Source organism: Chanodichthys erythropterus, chromosome 6, assembly GCF_024489055.1.
Source record: "Chanodichthys erythropterus isolate Z2021 chromosome 6, ASM2448905v1, whole genome shotgun sequence".
NCBI lineage: Eukaryota > Metazoa > Chordata > Actinopteri > Cypriniformes > Xenocyprididae > Chanodichthys > Chanodichthys erythropterus.
The window spans coordinates 13,976,924-13,993,968 of NC_090226.1; the positions used below are offsets into that span (position 1 = coordinate 13,976,924).

The following is a 17,045-nucleotide window of genomic DNA, read 5'->3' on the forward strand; positions in this document are numbered from 1 at the left end:
GGTCACGGTTATCACAGCTTATTAACACATGATGGCAACAGCACCCACTGGAAGACCTCATTCAGAGAGAAAAGTGATGCATTTTGAAATAGTTTTGATGCATTTCATAGCTGCACTAAAACTTCAGACATCAAAAACACATGCCTGCATTTATACTTTCAGCCAATGTATACTTTTAATAGATATGTGGTGGTTGTTGCATTTGACTAAACATATTTTTTAATGTATTGACTTGGGCCATATATGCTGTTCTAAATCTAAACATATCCAATATCTGGTCATCTGACCTAAGTCTAAACATTTGTATTCGATTCTTCTCATATTTCACAATTATATGTCATTAATATCTACTGTACTATATATTTGTTCATTTGTGCATGTCTAAACAAAGTGAATCTCTAGCAATGAGATTTCAAGTGCACAATTTGCTGACACTCTTCCAAACATCAAAAGAAAATAGAATAAATCAATATTCAAATGGATGAAATAACAGACTCTCACTGCCTCATATAAGCATAATGATAAACCTAAGGTGCACATATTTTACCGTAATATGAAGCACATGAATGAAAATGAATTTTTCCATTAAATTACTTTTCTGAATTAGTCAAATGCAGCGTAATAAACGCTATGAGTGAGCATCTTGAATATGTCCAGAAGTGAATATCAGTTGAAGAATACATTAATTTATTTGCAATAGCTAGATATAAATAAATATTTTGAAGAAATGTACATTAACATTAAGTGACTTCTTTTGATGTTTGATTTCACTATTTCTAAGGACAAACACATAGACAATAATGTTATGTTTGGTGGTGTTCATAGAGTAATGCCGTAAGACGGGGCAACAAAAATCAGGCTTTAGTAGAACCTTGTTTTGCTAAATTACTTGGCAGTCAGCTACATGTGGTATTAGTGGGAGGGGACTGGCATCTGATTGGACTAAAACAGGACTTTTTCTGTAAATTTAGGAACAATCTTCTCATCATCTACATGTCTTGTATGGAGTGCCCCAGGGATCCATTTTGGGACCTTTATAGTTTTCCCTTTAAATGCTTCTCTTGGCCCACATTTTTCAACAATACCACATTTCATATCGCTTTTATGCAGATGATCTCTGTATAGTGCAAGGTTAGTTATCAATATTGTTGCTCTGTTTTACAAGAACAAAAAAATGTAAATTTAAATGCACACATATTTTCAAAAAGTAAATTTTGTCAATATTAATAAACTTCAATATTAAAATGAATAATCTAACTCTGATAACCTTCCAGTCTAAATGCAGCAAAAATGACAATTAAACCATTAAAACAACTTGACGCATAACTGTATATATATATATATATATATATATATATATATATATATATATATATATATATATATAAAAAAAACCTAAATGGCACTGTGAGGGCAAATGTCCTTGGTGTCACTGTAGGTTGAAGGTCTAGCAGTCTGGGGTTTCATCTCTCTGTCTCTCTCTCTTCATGTCCCTAGTGTGCTGATGGTAGTACAGCCCCAGGCAGTCTTCTCATCCAAACACACACACACATTACCCATACTCCCATTCTATAAATACTCACATGCCCATCACAGCCAATTACCCTCAGTGGAGCCGTGCCTCCCCGCCCAGACGCCCCACTCACTCCTCCTCGGGCCCCCTTCAGCACTGCTCCTCACTGAGACAGATTCTGAGGATGCTGGACTAGATGCCCCCTACAGCTGTCACTTACACACACCATATGCATGTTTTAACACTCCACTTTCAATAGATGTGAAAAACGTTACACTCGTTTTACCTGAGGGCATGAGATTTTACCGTACCGTTTACTTATATGTCCAAGTTGACACTAGAACATGTATGTATATGTGATAACATCCATTAGTGTTCACAGCGACATAACAGGGCCATTTGATATAAAAAATGTAAGCTACTTTTTGTAGCTACATTTAAACATTTAAATGAATAAATGCAGTAGATAAATATTGTAATGCATTATAATATGGTTCTCTAGAATTGATTCTGAATAGTTAATCACAGCATTCTGTGATTATTTTTGAGTAATGACCAATGACTGCTAAATGGTTTAACTGACCATAAAACAAAACATAAAACAAAACTCAACACAAAACAAAACACAAAATAAAATAAAATAAAATAAATAAACAAAACATAAAACAAAACTCAACACAAAACAAAACACAAAATAAAATAAACAAAACAAAACACAAAATAAAATAAATTAACAAAACAAAACAAAACAAAACTCAACACAACACAAAACAAAACACAAAATAAACTAAATAAACTAAACTAAACCAAAACAAAAAAACAAAATAAATAAAATTTGACTCTCTGGGATATTTCTAATTCTGATAGATCAATCACAGCAATCTGTAATCAAATACTTTTTAATGGCCAATGATCAATAAATGGTACAACTGACCATAAAATAACAGCTGCAGAGCAATCAAGATAATAGGTATAAACTTACACAAAAGGGTTGGAAATGTGGCCAATGACAAGGCTGATGATGGCAGAGACTTCTAAGACCTGTGAAGACAAAAAAAAGTTCATGATAATTTTCAAAACATTTCTGTTCATCTGCATTCATTTATTATTATTGGTCTAATTTTAGTTTGTACCTACATGATGATACTTAATCGAGAAAGAAAGCCAAACTCATTGTGCTCTGCATGCAGACATGAGGCTTTACTGCAACATACAATGAGGCATTACAATTCACTTAAATATACCATCAAAATCTCTGTTCCTGAAGACAGCTGAGATTACTGAGTTCTGGACAAGCGCTGTGCAATCTTGACCTCTGAGGCATGGGAGCTTGACCTCTGTCAAACAGAAGGACTATAAGGCATTTCCTGACTTGACATAATATTGATAGAGGAATTGAAGGAGAAAGATCAGTGAAAAAGAAATAAGAGAATGAGAGTGACGTGAATAATAAAGAGCGATGGATGAACTGCTGATAGAGAGTGAATCCTGCTGACGGCTCGTTCTCCTGTGGCACACTGCACAGACTGATCTCTACGGACATTAAAGACGCTGAGTAGAAGAACATACAGGAAATACACACTGTGTGGATGTGAGCATGCTCAAGACATGCTAGAGATGTGCGACTTGGGGACAGCTTGTCTGTGTCCATTACATTTCCCAGTTGCACAATTCTGAGATGCCTACAATACTTTCCTTCATATAATTTAAACACTATTCCTAACACCATTTTTGCTATGAACATGAATGATAAATCATATGGCTTGCTGAGGAGAGGTGTGCCATAACTTTTATTGCCTGGAAGACAATAAAATGGGCAAAATAAACCCACAGATTTATATTCAGGGAGTGACTCAAGCTATTTCTAGTGGCCAAAATATCAGGGAGACTTGGCAGTGGGCTATTTTTACGTCGGACAGTACGTAGCCAACCAGAAGACTCTAGTAACTTCATAGAAACATGCTCAGAACACCCAAGAAACCACCCAGAACATCCTATCAACCACCTTTTGTAGCAATCCATGCATAGCTACATGGCCATAACACTCTAGCAACTACCTGGCAACCCCCCAAACACCAACATAACATGCATAACAATTAACAACCTCCAGAACATCCTTGCAGTCCCCCAAAGGACTGTTTAAGATAATGTAGTCACATTGAAAGAGCAAGAAACTTAATGTGACCTAATATACTACACAAGAAATCAATCTTTTGAATGACTGGCATTTCAGGATAGTCAGATCTGAAATGGTGAAGATAACAGTTGTATAGTTTTGTGTGACAAATGTGGACAGTTCTGACGTAAAGGACAGACATAAGGACATGTCAAACCAAAAACAACACACAAAAGCCGGGAGGAAGGTGGTTTGTACTTCTGCTTTCGTTGACAACCAGACAAGCAGTCAGTCACGCAATCATAAACAGTCTCTTGCTCACACTTCACTAGACCTCTTCCCAGGAGGCAGCCGCGGCTCGTCTGTAAGGGCAGGTGGGGCAGTGCCCCAACAAAATATTCATCCAAAACAGACCTCTATATAAACTGAATCAATAGTAAATTGTAAATTGTTCAGCATTCTGCAACAAAAATAAGTCCTGAGTCCTCCCCATCTCTACAGCGCCCCACAATGTAAATCTGTGGTGAAAAATGGGCTAGTCTAGCTGTGATTGGGCTGGTTTTGAATAGCAACTGGGCTTTTTAATTAGCAAACCTGGAAACTCTGAGTTGCCTTAAAGTAGTATATATATTGCCTCCGAATGTTGTTTTAAAGTATTAAAGTTGTGGAGGAATTCCAATCAGGAAAAGAAAGTCATGTTTGTTCTCCAACATAAAGCAGACCAATGCTGAACAAAAGTGTTCTGCGTGTGTTCAACAATTACATATAAAGCTTACAAAAGGTTTATCATAAACTGGTGCTAAGTCCCAGAAACTGCCTTACCTACATTTTCAATCAGGAGCCGCTACTGCCACAAAAGGTTTTCTCTGCCTCCCTTGAAGTGCATTGTTTACAAGCTTCTTTAGCTTTACATCTATTGTCTATTTGTCGCCCAAATATCTCATATTTTCCAGTAACATCTGCTCCTTATGGAATACACTTCCTGTCTGACCTCTGACATTATCCATTACTGGACCTTTTTAGCCTTTACAGGTCAGAAGGCCATAGTAATAACGGCCTACACAGATGGCCAAAATAGTCCAGAGATTTATAGAAGAAAATATGCAACGTCATCCTACTAAAGCTTGGTTGTGGATGGCTATGGACACACTTATGCTTCAAATGAAACCAAAACATGCCCTAAAGATGAAGTAATAAAAATAAATTAGATACATTATGAAGACTTCAGGGAAGGTAAGAAAGAAGGTTGCAGAGCTGTGTGGATCTCATGGTTGGCAGGAGCGATGGTTCAATGTTGCAGAATGACCTAGTTATACCAGGAGAGAGGATGGAGAGAATAGATGCAGGGAGGGGGTGGCAGAGAAAGGGAAGGGAGGGGATGGAGAAAAGGGGGACCATGGAGGAACAGAATGAGAAGTAGTTAGGTGGAAACCGAGAGGAAGTAGGGGGAGGAGGGAGGGATGAAGATGGTGGAAAAGGAATGGAGTGAAAGAGGTATATCTCCAGCCCTAAGGGGAACGATAAATCAATCCTGCCTCTTCCTGATTAGAGCCGAAACTCTTCCTCCTCTGCCTCTTCCTCCCACTCATTACTGTCAATTACCTGATATAAATTCAGAAATAATGTACACCTGCAAAAATCTGGAAAATGACACCTTTATGAGACATTTATGCATAAAAGTTATGCTGTGGATGAAACCACTACCCTTCTGAGCAGAAGAGGCAAGAGCTGTGTGGATGTTTTACCGGAAGCTGCCAGATGCTGACCTACTCTACTGAAGGTGGCACGAGGAGGATCCTTGCGGCAAGGAGAAGATCTGGGTCATGATGCTCTGAAGAGCTTGTGATGAAAAATAAATAAAAAATAAACACATTTTTGACAGCACTGGTTTTAAACGACCTGAAGGCTTAATCGCATGAAAGTCATAGACTTAAAGGGTTAGTTCACCCAAAAAGGAAAATTCTATCATTAATTACTCATGTCTTTCCACACCCGTAAGACCTTCATTCATCTTCGGAACACAAATTAAGATATTTTTGATAAAATCCGATGGCTCAATGAGGCCTCCATTGACGGCAAGATTTTCAAACGGCCAGAAAGCTAAAAGACATATTTAAAACAGTTCATGTGACTACAGTGGTTCAACCTTAATATTATGAAGCGACGAGAATACTTTTGTGCGGCAAAAATCAAAACAACGACTTCTTTCAACAATATCTAGTGATGGGCGATTTCAAAACACTGCTTCATGAAGCTTCGAAGCTTTTCGAATCTTTTGTTTCGAATCGTGTATCAATCGTAACGAAGCCTCGTTTACTGAAATCACGTGACTTTGGCAGTTTGATACACGCTCCGAACCACTGATTCAAAACAAAAGATTTGTGAAGCTTCGATGCTTCATGAAACAGTGTTTTGAAATCGCCCATCACTAGATATTGTTGAATAATGTCATTATTTTGTTTTTTTTGGCGCACAAAAAATATTCTTGTCGCTTCATAATATTAAGGTTGAACCACTGTAGTCACATTAACTGTTTTAAATAAGTCTTTAGCAGCTTTCTGGGCATTTGAAAGTGTTATCTTGCTGTCAATGGAGGCCTCACTAAGCCATTGGATTTTATCAGAAATATCGTAATTTGTGTTCTGAAGATGAACGAAGGACTTACGGGTGTGGAACGACATGAGGGTGAATTTTCCTTTTTGGGTGAACTAACTCTTTAAATACTTTTACTTATTTAAAGGACGGCTGATTACAGATTTGTTTGGAGTCAGTAAAGTTTTTTTGGCATAAATTAATATTTTTATTCAACAAGGATGCATTAAATTGACCAAAAGTGAAAGTATAGACCTTCATAATGTTACTAAAGTTTTTTTTATTCTAAATAAATGCTGCTCTTTTGACGTTTCAATTCAGAATCCTGAAAAATCTAATAAAAAATATTAAACTCTTTTCAACATTGATAATAATAAGAAATGTTTCTTGAGCATCAAATCAGCATTTTAGAACAATTTCTGAAGGATCAAAATCAAAACTAGATGGCTATATTGGATATTGAACAGCCAATATTGAATATTTACTTGTATCATCATATACATACATGAAGAATCTCTTGAAGAGACTTTCACCACACATACACAAACTCTTTTATAACTCCAACTAATCATTCAAATCCATCTCAAATCTAATCATCATCGGAGAGATGCATATATTATTAAGAGCGCTTTATATTTTCTTCCCTGTGTGAATGCCACCTAGAAATGTGTCTAATTAGGGTCAAGAGAATCTGACACAATTCAGTGATTCCCAAAGAATAGCCAAATTTGAAAACATACAGTTTGTACACCATTACATGCTCTGAATCAGATATATAAAGGTATATTCTCCTTAGTTTGCTCACTGTTCATCACATTCTAACATAGCAGTGTTTTTTTAATCTGCCTACTTCATGTCTACAACATGCTGTGCACCACATCTGAAATATTTAAGACCCCTTCCTCTCCTTAAAGAAGACCACCCTCTTACATCCTTTCAGCACAGCTTTAGTCTCTTCCTTTCTAAAGTGAAATTGGATTCTGTCTAATCTCCGCCAGCACATTCGGTTTCCTCTCATTTCCTGCTGTTTAATTCAGTATTTATCCAATCGCAAAAAGGTCACACATTCAAGTAAATAGTCCAATGGAAAACCTTCTTTGATGTGTTTTTGTATTGATTTTATATTTTATCTCATTTATTCTGTTTAAGTGCATTATAAAAATCTGTTTTGCTGTGTGGATGTCCTGTAACTCAATAAGATGAGATGAGATAGTGCCTCGGGAGAGACAGCGATAGGTAAGAACAAATCCTACCAAGCACACACCCTCCTACAAAACACTGCTAATGACCCAGTAACCAATTCACATATACTATCATGAAGTTCCTTCATTTCTTTCTTTCTATCTTTCATTTCTTTCTCACTTTCTTCCTGCCCCCATCTGAACACAAATGCAACCCAATAGCTTATTATACAAAGTTCCTGCCGTGGCCAATGGTAGACGCCCTGGTCACTAGGGCTCCATAGCAACAGCATCGGGTAAGGGGTGTTTGTGTGTATATGTGTTTGAGTGTAAAGCTCGTCCCAGAGGAGGTGTGTACTATGCCCATTACCAAGCTAGCGCATATGTGTGTCTGTTATGGGGTGGTTGTTTTTTTTTTTTTAAAGTCAGGAATGGAAGGTACAAAATGTACAGCCCTTAATCAGACTCAAAGGCTTACGCTGGCATAAAAATGGAAAATAAAAATGAAAATGGTGTAAACCGCACCTGTGTGTTGTTGCCGGGATACTAAGTAATAAAGGTTCATTAGGGGTGCAGCAGATGTGTGTTACTGCACAGAACAGGATTCTGGTCATTCAGAAACACTCTGCTAAAAATATACCAGACAATATTATTCTGAATGAACAGCTTTAGTGAATTCAAAACAACAGACACCATAAACTAGCCATAAACACTGTATTCTGTATATTTTATACATATAGATTGAGAGTTCACATACAGGCCAGTTATGAATATTTAATGCTGATTCCTGTGAAGCTTCTATTGACAGCATTGGAGAAATAACTTAAAGGTGCCATCAAATGTTTTTTTACAAGATGTAATATAAGTCTAAGGTGTCCCCTGAATGTGTCTATGAAGTTTCAGCTCAAAATAGCCCATAGATTTTTTTAAATTGCCTATTTTGGGGCATAATTAGAAATGCGCCGATTCATGTTGTGGCCCCTTTAAATGCTCACGCTCCCCGCCCACGGAGCTCGCGCTTGCCTTAAACAGTGCATAAACAAAGTTTACACAGCTAATATAACCCTCAAAATGGATCTTTACAAAGTGTTCGTCATGCATACTGCATGCATGCGTCGGATTATGTGAGTATTCTATTTATTTGGATGTTTACATTTGATTCTGAATGAGTTTGAGGCTGTGATCCGTGGCTAACGGGCTAATGCTACACTGTTGGAGAGATTTATAAAGAATGAAGTTGTGTTTATGAATTATACAGACTGCAAGTGTTTAAAAATGAAAATAACGATGGCTCTTGTCCCCGTGAATACAGTTATAAACAATGGTAACTTTAACCACATTTAACAGTACATTAGCAACATGCTAACGAATCATTTAGAAAGACAGTTTACAAATATCACTAAAAATATTATGTTATCATGGATCACGTCAGTTATTATTGCTATTGCTTATTGCTATTGTTCTTGTTTGCTTATCTAGTCTAATGATTCTGCTGTGCTCATCCAGACATTAATACTGCCTGCCCATGTGTAATTCCTCGATCATGGGCTGGAATATGCAAATATTGGGGGCGTACACCCCGACTGTTACGTAACAGTCGGTGTTATGTTGAGATTCGCCTGTTCTTCTGAGGTCTTTTAAACAAATTAGATTTATATAAGAAGGAGGAAACAATGGAGTTTGAGACTCACTGTATGTCATTTCCATGTACTGAACTCTTGTTATTTAACTATGCCAATATAAATTCAATTTTAATTCTAGGGCACCTTTAAAGATCATGTTTTTTTCTCGATGATGGACTGACTATATTGATGTATGATAAAACTCATTCAATCTAATATCCTCTTCCTTAAAAATAAAGGTACCACTGCAAAAATACTTTTAAAATATTTTTTTTATCAGTAGTTTAATGCTGAAAAATATGTAAAAAAATATATATATATATTACAAAAGATATTAAGACTCATTTTAATCACAAATCAGCACAATTCCCCCCCCTTAAAATTAGATAAAAAATGTTATTCGTTTGTTTGTTTCTTTGGCCAGTAGGGAAAAAAAAACTAATTCAAGAATATAATTTTAATATTAATGTAATTTTGCTGCTCAATTAATACAGTTCTCAAGCAAATACTATTTAAAAAAAATAAATAAATAGACAACACAAGCACACAATGATTTTTATCAGTGAAGATGCACAGTGGTTAAGAGTGATGGTTTACAAAAATAGCTGCTTGGGACTCATTTCCTGGATGGGTCCATCTGCCTGGGGTTACCGTGGTGATTAAATACATTCTGGATCTCTTAATGGTTGTAGCTGTGCCATCCCACCTCCTGGGACATGGGTCCCCCACTCCTCCCCGTGTCTTTTGCTCCTCCTCCGTTAGCACTTATCATAAGGAGGGATTGGAGGATAGTGTGATAGGTGTGAATATAGTCCCTAGAGACTCTCGCTCGCTAGATGATAAGAAACGGCCGTTAGTATGTGTGTGCATGGATACGTGTGCGTTTGATTGAATTTGCATGTGTGTTTGAGTCTATGTGTGAATGAGTGTGTAACAGAAGAGGGGGGTCCGAGAGACGAGCTGCTGACAAATCCATTAATTAAACCTCAGAAATCTATCCACTGCAAAATAACAACTACAAGAAACGCCCCTGGAGCTAATTTAGGAGGGTGGGCTTTTCATTCTTTTGTGATTATTCTGGACACACGCTGCCATTAAATGTCTCGTAATAGAGAAAGCCAACCGACGAATGAGATGAAAACGGAGAAAACGTCCCCTTCTCATACAGACAAAGAGCAGACATGATGTTTTAACCTCAGGGATTAATAAATAATGCACCTCAAATTTTGTAGTGGAATCAATAAAAGATATAGAACAGTGATTCGCAATCAGTGATTATTCAAACCCCATTTCAGCAGGTTCCAGAGAGGCATTTGTGAAGAATTCAGATTTTCTGATGGCTTTGTTAAACCTTTAAAAGATTAACTACAAAAAAAAGAAAAAAAGAAAAATTTAAGTAATTAAAAGTGTGCTTTGTATAATAAATGATGAAATATAAAATAGATTTAATAAATTAGAAATGGGTTCATTTTAACCATTTGTTAAATATTTAACTTATTGTGATTCTATTAATGTATTGACAGCCCAAATTATTGTACAGTTGTAACTAATATTAAATATATACAGGTAAAACACACACAATTTCAATTAACTATTAATCAAATTTTAACAATTGCAAATAAAATCTATAGAATAACACGATGCGTCACTCGTATTGTTTTGAATGGGAGAAAGTGTAACGCGCAATATGGCGGAATAAGTCCCGCCTTCTAAATAAAAGCGAATCACCGATTAGTAAAGTCATCGCGTCACTGCAGTGGCCGTTAGAAGCTCCGGTTCCTGTAGAAACAGTCAGACGCGCGCTTCCTACAGAGACGCACACTTAGGACTACCCATGCGCATTAGCCTGATCCAGCCTGAAAAATATAGTTTTTTTGCCATAATTTGAGCATTTAGAAACAAAATTCATGAGACAGTTGTTCTCAGATTTCATTGGTGATTTCAAATATGAAATTTAATCGAAAGCCTGGCAAACAGCATTGGAGAATTTGATGTTTCCCCATTCAAAGAGATGGGAGCTGCACTCGCATGCCCCGATAGGAGTTTCAAAGAGTGAAATGACTTGTCTTAAAGGGACTTTGTTCTAATATACTGTATTGCATTGTATATATTCATTTCCTATGACTGTAAGAGATAAAATCCACCAAAAATGTGAGGAATAAATTCCGAAGTATGATTTATAAGTCTCTAAAAAGCACTGACCTGGCCTCGTGTTGTAGAATTGTATAATTAGGGCTATCGATACAGTAAATAATCACAAACTATATGTTAAATATTTAACAAATTGGTAAAATTAATCCATTTCTAGTTTGGTGTTGATGGAGGGGTACTGGAAAAAGGTTGGGAAATTTGTGGTACAAATACAACAACAAAGGCTTCCCAAAGAAGACAAAGCTTTAAAACATGCTGCTAAGAAATCCATAATCACACATGAAACACATTTCACACTTACACTCTTTGCTAATCATATTCAAACAAAGAGACAATCCCCCAAAATACTGCTAATTACTTTGTGCTTCACTTCATAGGATCCAAAGGGTTCATGAGTTGTTTTTCAAGTCCCTGAAGCAGAGAGAAGACCAGCTTTGTGGGAGACCATCCCTGTTCTAAATCATTCCGATTGAACCTGTTCCAAACGCCATAGGGTCAATGCGGTTGGTGCATTCAGGCATTGAAGATAATATATGCGCATGCTATTTACGGTGCCTTCTTAATTTTGTAGTTTATGCTAAATCCTAAAGCCTCAAGATTCACCCTTCAGTCATATCTAAAGACACCAGCAAATCACAGTGAACTGACTTCTGATGAATCAGTATTCCATGCCAGCCTCTGTTGAACTTCCTGTCTGCTTCAGCTCCTTCTATTGCCCTCAGGCGCTGTGATTGTGTGCATGAGGCAACACGAGGTCATAATTCAGGTCAATGCTTTTTAGAGACGTATAAATCATACTTCTGAATTTATTCATCACATTTTTGGTGGATTTTATGGGCATGTAATACAACCTATCTCTTACAGTCATAGGAAATTGATGTGGGTTATTTCTACATGCTAGCAACACGTTTCTGTCGTCGTCCGTCATGCAACATCCATAAAACATGCTCTGACAGCTTTGAGCTGCAATAATGGCTATGAACGGATCAAAAATTGAGGTGACCAGAAATATATTCAAGCTTTTGATGGTGCTAATACTGTAGTCTTTTCCTCTAATCTCACAGCCAAGTCTCTTTAGATTAGCCTTGGTCTTCTGGTGATCTTGGCAAAACAAGAACATTTATAGCTTTTCCGTGTTCCTCAGTATGTTTTTGAATGAAACCAAGGCAATGTGCTTGATATTAAATTACTTCACATTACATTACTCATTCACTCACACACTTTCACACAGTTCAAGCGCAATGCTCAAGGGTCCAACAACTGTTCCCCATCTGGGATTCGAGCATCTGGCTCCATATTCTCTTCACAATGTCACTTCTTACAGTATGATCTTGTTGTAGCCAAGCTGTAAGATGATTGCATTAAATTTCAAAACAGAAGCAAAGGTCTGGAAGCGCTGACTAACAGCTGAACCATGCTTTGGGTGCAATTATGCTGCATATGATGGTAATTCTGCTGAGATTGCCACAACAGACTATGTTAGATTCACTCAGCACCACACAGGCGGCAGAAGAGCTTAGCTAGGGTTGACACGAACACAAGGGAAACGATTAATACTCCAGAAGAGCAGCGCCAGTGTCACCAGTGCTAAAGCTCTCATTATGGAAAGCAGAAGGCTTTTTAAAGGACACAGACCTGGACTAATTGGAGACGTTTTGGAACAATCCATCCATGTCTGCCCCAAACTCAAGATGTAAATGGCTTTTTAATTCTATAACAGGGTATTTATCCACTTTGAAAGGCAGAAGAAATTATACAGAGTACATTACTGATTTTAAACAGTGATTTTACAAAGTAATTCATCCTTTTGCAATCAGAGTGCATTGTATTGGTAGAAAATCAGGCTTGATACTAGTTTGGCGAGGACAACAGAACTATGAACAACAGAATAGCATATTAGCATATTAAGCTTACTATTTTTGCAGTATACAGCATATATATATATATATATATATATATATATATATATATACACACACACACCGATCAGGCATAGCATTATGACCACCTTCCTAATATTGTGTTAATCCCCCTTTTGCTACCAAAACAGCCCGGTCAACAAGTCAACACCTCAAACCATTCCTGATCCACTTTTGCTTTGTGGCATTATCCTGCTGAAAGAGGTCACAGCCACCAGGGAATACCGTTTCCATGAAAGGGTGTACATGGTACTGTGCAACAATGCTTAGGTAGGTGGTACGTGTCAAAGTAACATCCACATGGATGGCAGGACCCAAGGTTTCCCAGCAGAACATTGCCTAAAGCATCACTCTGGCTTGCCATGTGGTCCCCAGGTAAGCAACGCACACACAGCCGGCCATTCACGTGATGTAAAGTGATTCATCAGACCAGGCCACCTTCTTCCATTGCTCCGTGGTCCAGTTCTGATGCTCACGTGCCCACTGTCGAAACTTTCGCCGGTGGATAGGGGTCAGAATGGGCACCCCGACTGGTCTACGGCTATGCAGCCCCATTCGCAACAAACTGTGATGCACTGTGAATTCTGACACTGTTCTATCAGAAACAGAATATTTTGAGCTACAGTAGCTAGTCTGTTGGATCGGACCACACGGTCCAGCCTTCGCTCCCCACGTGCATCAATGAGCCTTGGCCGCCCATGTCCCTGTCGCCGGTTCACCACTGTTCCTTCCTTGAACCACGTTTGATAGATACTGACCACTGCAGACCAGAAACACCCCACAAGAGCTGCAGTTTTGGAGATGCTCTGACCCAGTCGTCTAGCCATCACAATTTGGCCCTTGTCAAACTCGCTCAAATCCTTACGCTGGCCCATTTTTCCAGCTTCTAAAACATCAACTTTGAGGACAAAATGTTCACTTGCTGCCTAATATATCCCACCCACTAACAGGTGCCGCGATGAAGAGATAATCAGTGTTATTCCCTTCACCTGTCAGTGGTCATAATGTTATGCCTGATCGGCGTATATATAAATAAACAGTATATATAGATATATACATAAAAGATATATGCATTAAGCAGGATGCTAGCATTTTTTTCTGAAACTGGTTGTAATTTTGAAATTCTGAAGGTGTGTGTTGGAGTTGGAATGAGTCTGCCACTGTGGGAAAATTGTGAATGTTCCTAGGAGGAATTGATGCGTCTTTGAGCCTTCAGTCTAAATATTTACAGTGAAAGAGCTTCTCTGTGCATTATCTGTGAGTACATTAACCTCCTCCTGTTTAGCCCACACAAAAGGATGGGCTTTCCAGCCCCCCATACACAGAAACACATAGATATACACACAGATCTACACAATCAGCCCCTTGTATTGCATGTCCGGTTGTATGGCTGATTCAACAACGCTGATGATATTACACAATGCCATAATGCCATTGTCACAAGCCTGAGATGTTTTTGCTCCTTTTCAGGTGCATTCATCCAGAACTTCACTCTGCATGCATCTGGTTTTGGTCTACTTCGCTAACAATACTTACACTAAGGTGTGACAGAAGCTGTTTTGTAAAATGACACTGGCCCATTTATCCCCACGTTTGTTGCAGAGATACACATGGCAGAACAAATCCTGACATCTCGACATGCCGCGTATCAGCTCAATGAAAACTGATATTTTCTGGAAAGTCTGGGCAGCCAAACAGCCTTTTTCTGATTGCACATGTGACTGCTATGTTGTAAATACGAAACAACTGCTTTCACCACAGAAATTTTTGTGTAGGCTAATTGCGTAATTTTCGTGACATTAGTGAGAAAAACAAGTAAGCCATTTGACTTCTCCCAGAGACTAAATGCTGTGACATTTTTAAAATATTAAAAATATCTGCGGGATCCAACATCTGGCAAATTATGTCTCCACCAATCGCAAGAGTTTGGAGGCGGGACTACTTGTCTATACAAACAATTCCGACCAAATTTTGGTGTAAATCACTTATAAAACTAATTTACATTAATTGTTGCATCGAATTGAATAAACAGAAGGGATTTTACAAAGGATTTGTATTAAAATAACCATCATCTTTATATTTATGGTTTTAAAATTACACATTAAAATGCTCCTTTTATAGTAAGCATTGAATACACTAATAGCAGAGTACTTTAAACTGATAAAAAGTGCAAAACCGCCACAAATGTGTAATCAGAGAAAAGCCAGATAAAGAGAAAGAGAAAAAAATATGTTCAGAATGAAAGCAAATAAAAGAAAAGAAACGCCATAAACACTTTCATTAGTGTGCTCTAATTGTTGTCTGTGAATATAAATAGTAAGTAAGTCGTTAAACGCTTACAATCTCTCAGAACTTACACTGAGACAAAGACAGTCACTGCAGAGTATCAATCTACATGGAACAGACAATGACAGCTCACAGAGTGAAATCGAGGTTTGCTTGAGGTTGTCAAAGGCAGCTGGTGTACGTGCTTCTGTAAATGAGCGTTTTCTTCCACATGATCCATACATCCTCAGCTAAACACAACATGCATCTGACTGACAGCTCTGATCTAATTTTAGGGTTAAATAAAGACTCCTCTTCAGTCTGACAGGAACTAAGATGACATTTAGTGGCAGTCAGACATGCAGAGAGACAGAAGACTTTAGAACGAGTACGAGGGCAATGCAACATAGTTCACAAAGGTCATCGCCAGAGCCACTGAAGTTTACGAGACCCCAAACGCGCAACATGTAGTCCAGCGCCAACTCAGAGATCAATATGTCCTCATCTGCAGCAGACCACTCATCAATAAGCGCCAGACTGATTTAGGAAATGACTAACTCATAAAATCACATGCATGGTGCTCTTTTCATATTATTTGACAAATAATACAAGTCTACAAGTGGACACCCATTAAAAGTCTCAAAGGCCCTTTATTAGAATAGGGTGCAGCCACAGTGACCAACCAAAAATCACAGATCAAAGGCACACAATTATTGTCAGCGAGACAATAACACTGCAGTTTGACTAGTTTAATAAGACTGCTTTTGTCAATCTCGCAAATATTTACTTAAATACGTATTTGATCAAATATTTATTTAATTGCTCAAATATTTAATTTATCTGCTAATTTAAATATTTACATTTTATTTATTAATTAAAAGCTTAACATTACTTATAGAATAAGCCACAAGTCTAAACGTGTCAGAGCAACAAAGCCCAGCGTAATGCGGTCAGCATGTGGGATGAAATACACACAAGAATGAATGAAAGAGAACAGAGACATGCAGGCAGAAACAAAAAAGGGCAATATTCAGCCCGCTATAATCAGTGTCTGCTTTTGAGGCGCACCAATGAATACGTAGGAAAACAAATCCAATTTACCTTTCAGGCAAAAAGGTCTCCGTATCTGGTAGGAGTGAGCTGGCCTGTCATCTCTATTACAGTTGATTCCTCTTTCATTTGGGCCGGCTTGGTTTAAAATCCTTTGACTAGAGGAGTAGGTCACTGTGGCTTACAATCTGTGCCATCAAGAAGCAAAGCATGTGTAGTTCCTTAATGAAGTGTCTTCTGGGGGCTGTTATGTCTCTGTGCATCCTTTCCTCAAGCCCTTACTAACTGTCTCAGATGTCCCCTCTCTCTTTCTGCCTCCCTCAAACACAGCAAACACAGATTCCCCCGTCTGTCACCTCCTACTATGACTTCTCCCCACCCACCTAATGAATAATTAATCACCATGTGGGCAGACCCCTCCCCCCTTTGAAAAAGATCCACACACGCGTGCTCACACTAAAAGGCATACACACAAGGAAAAAACACAAACACATGACATATATGTAAAATTGAGGCGGCCGGGTGTGATGCCCTCCTCCCCCCTCTCCGAGCGGGCCATCGCCTGCTCTCAGCTGGGGGGAATTTAGCGTTTCTCAGGCTGGGGTGGAAGACTCTCCCCTCCTCCAGGGCTTTCCC

At 38.1% G+C, this 17,045-nt stretch overlaps 1 protein-coding gene across 10 annotated transcripts in view; it reads right to left on the minus strand.

Moving 5' to 3' along the window:
• The window catches only part of nfasca (neurofascin homolog (chicken) a), a 62,951-nt gene extending 46,248 nt beyond the window's left edge, over positions 1-16,703 (minus strand). For 9 of the 10 annotated variants that reach the window (XM_067388176.1, XM_067388173.1, XM_067388171.1 and 6 more), the window contains exons 1-2: positions 16,461-16,703; positions 2,496-2,554 (exon numbers count right to left, since the gene is read on the minus strand). The gene's annotated coding sequence lies outside the window, so the exon portion shown is untranslated. Of the gene's footprint in view, positions 1-2,495; positions 2,555-2,650; positions 2,683-16,460 lie in introns of those variants that run through there. The other variant, XM_067388169.1, reaches the window with a different exon arrangement.
• Between the last annotated feature and the right edge of the window lie 342 nt (positions 16,704-17,045).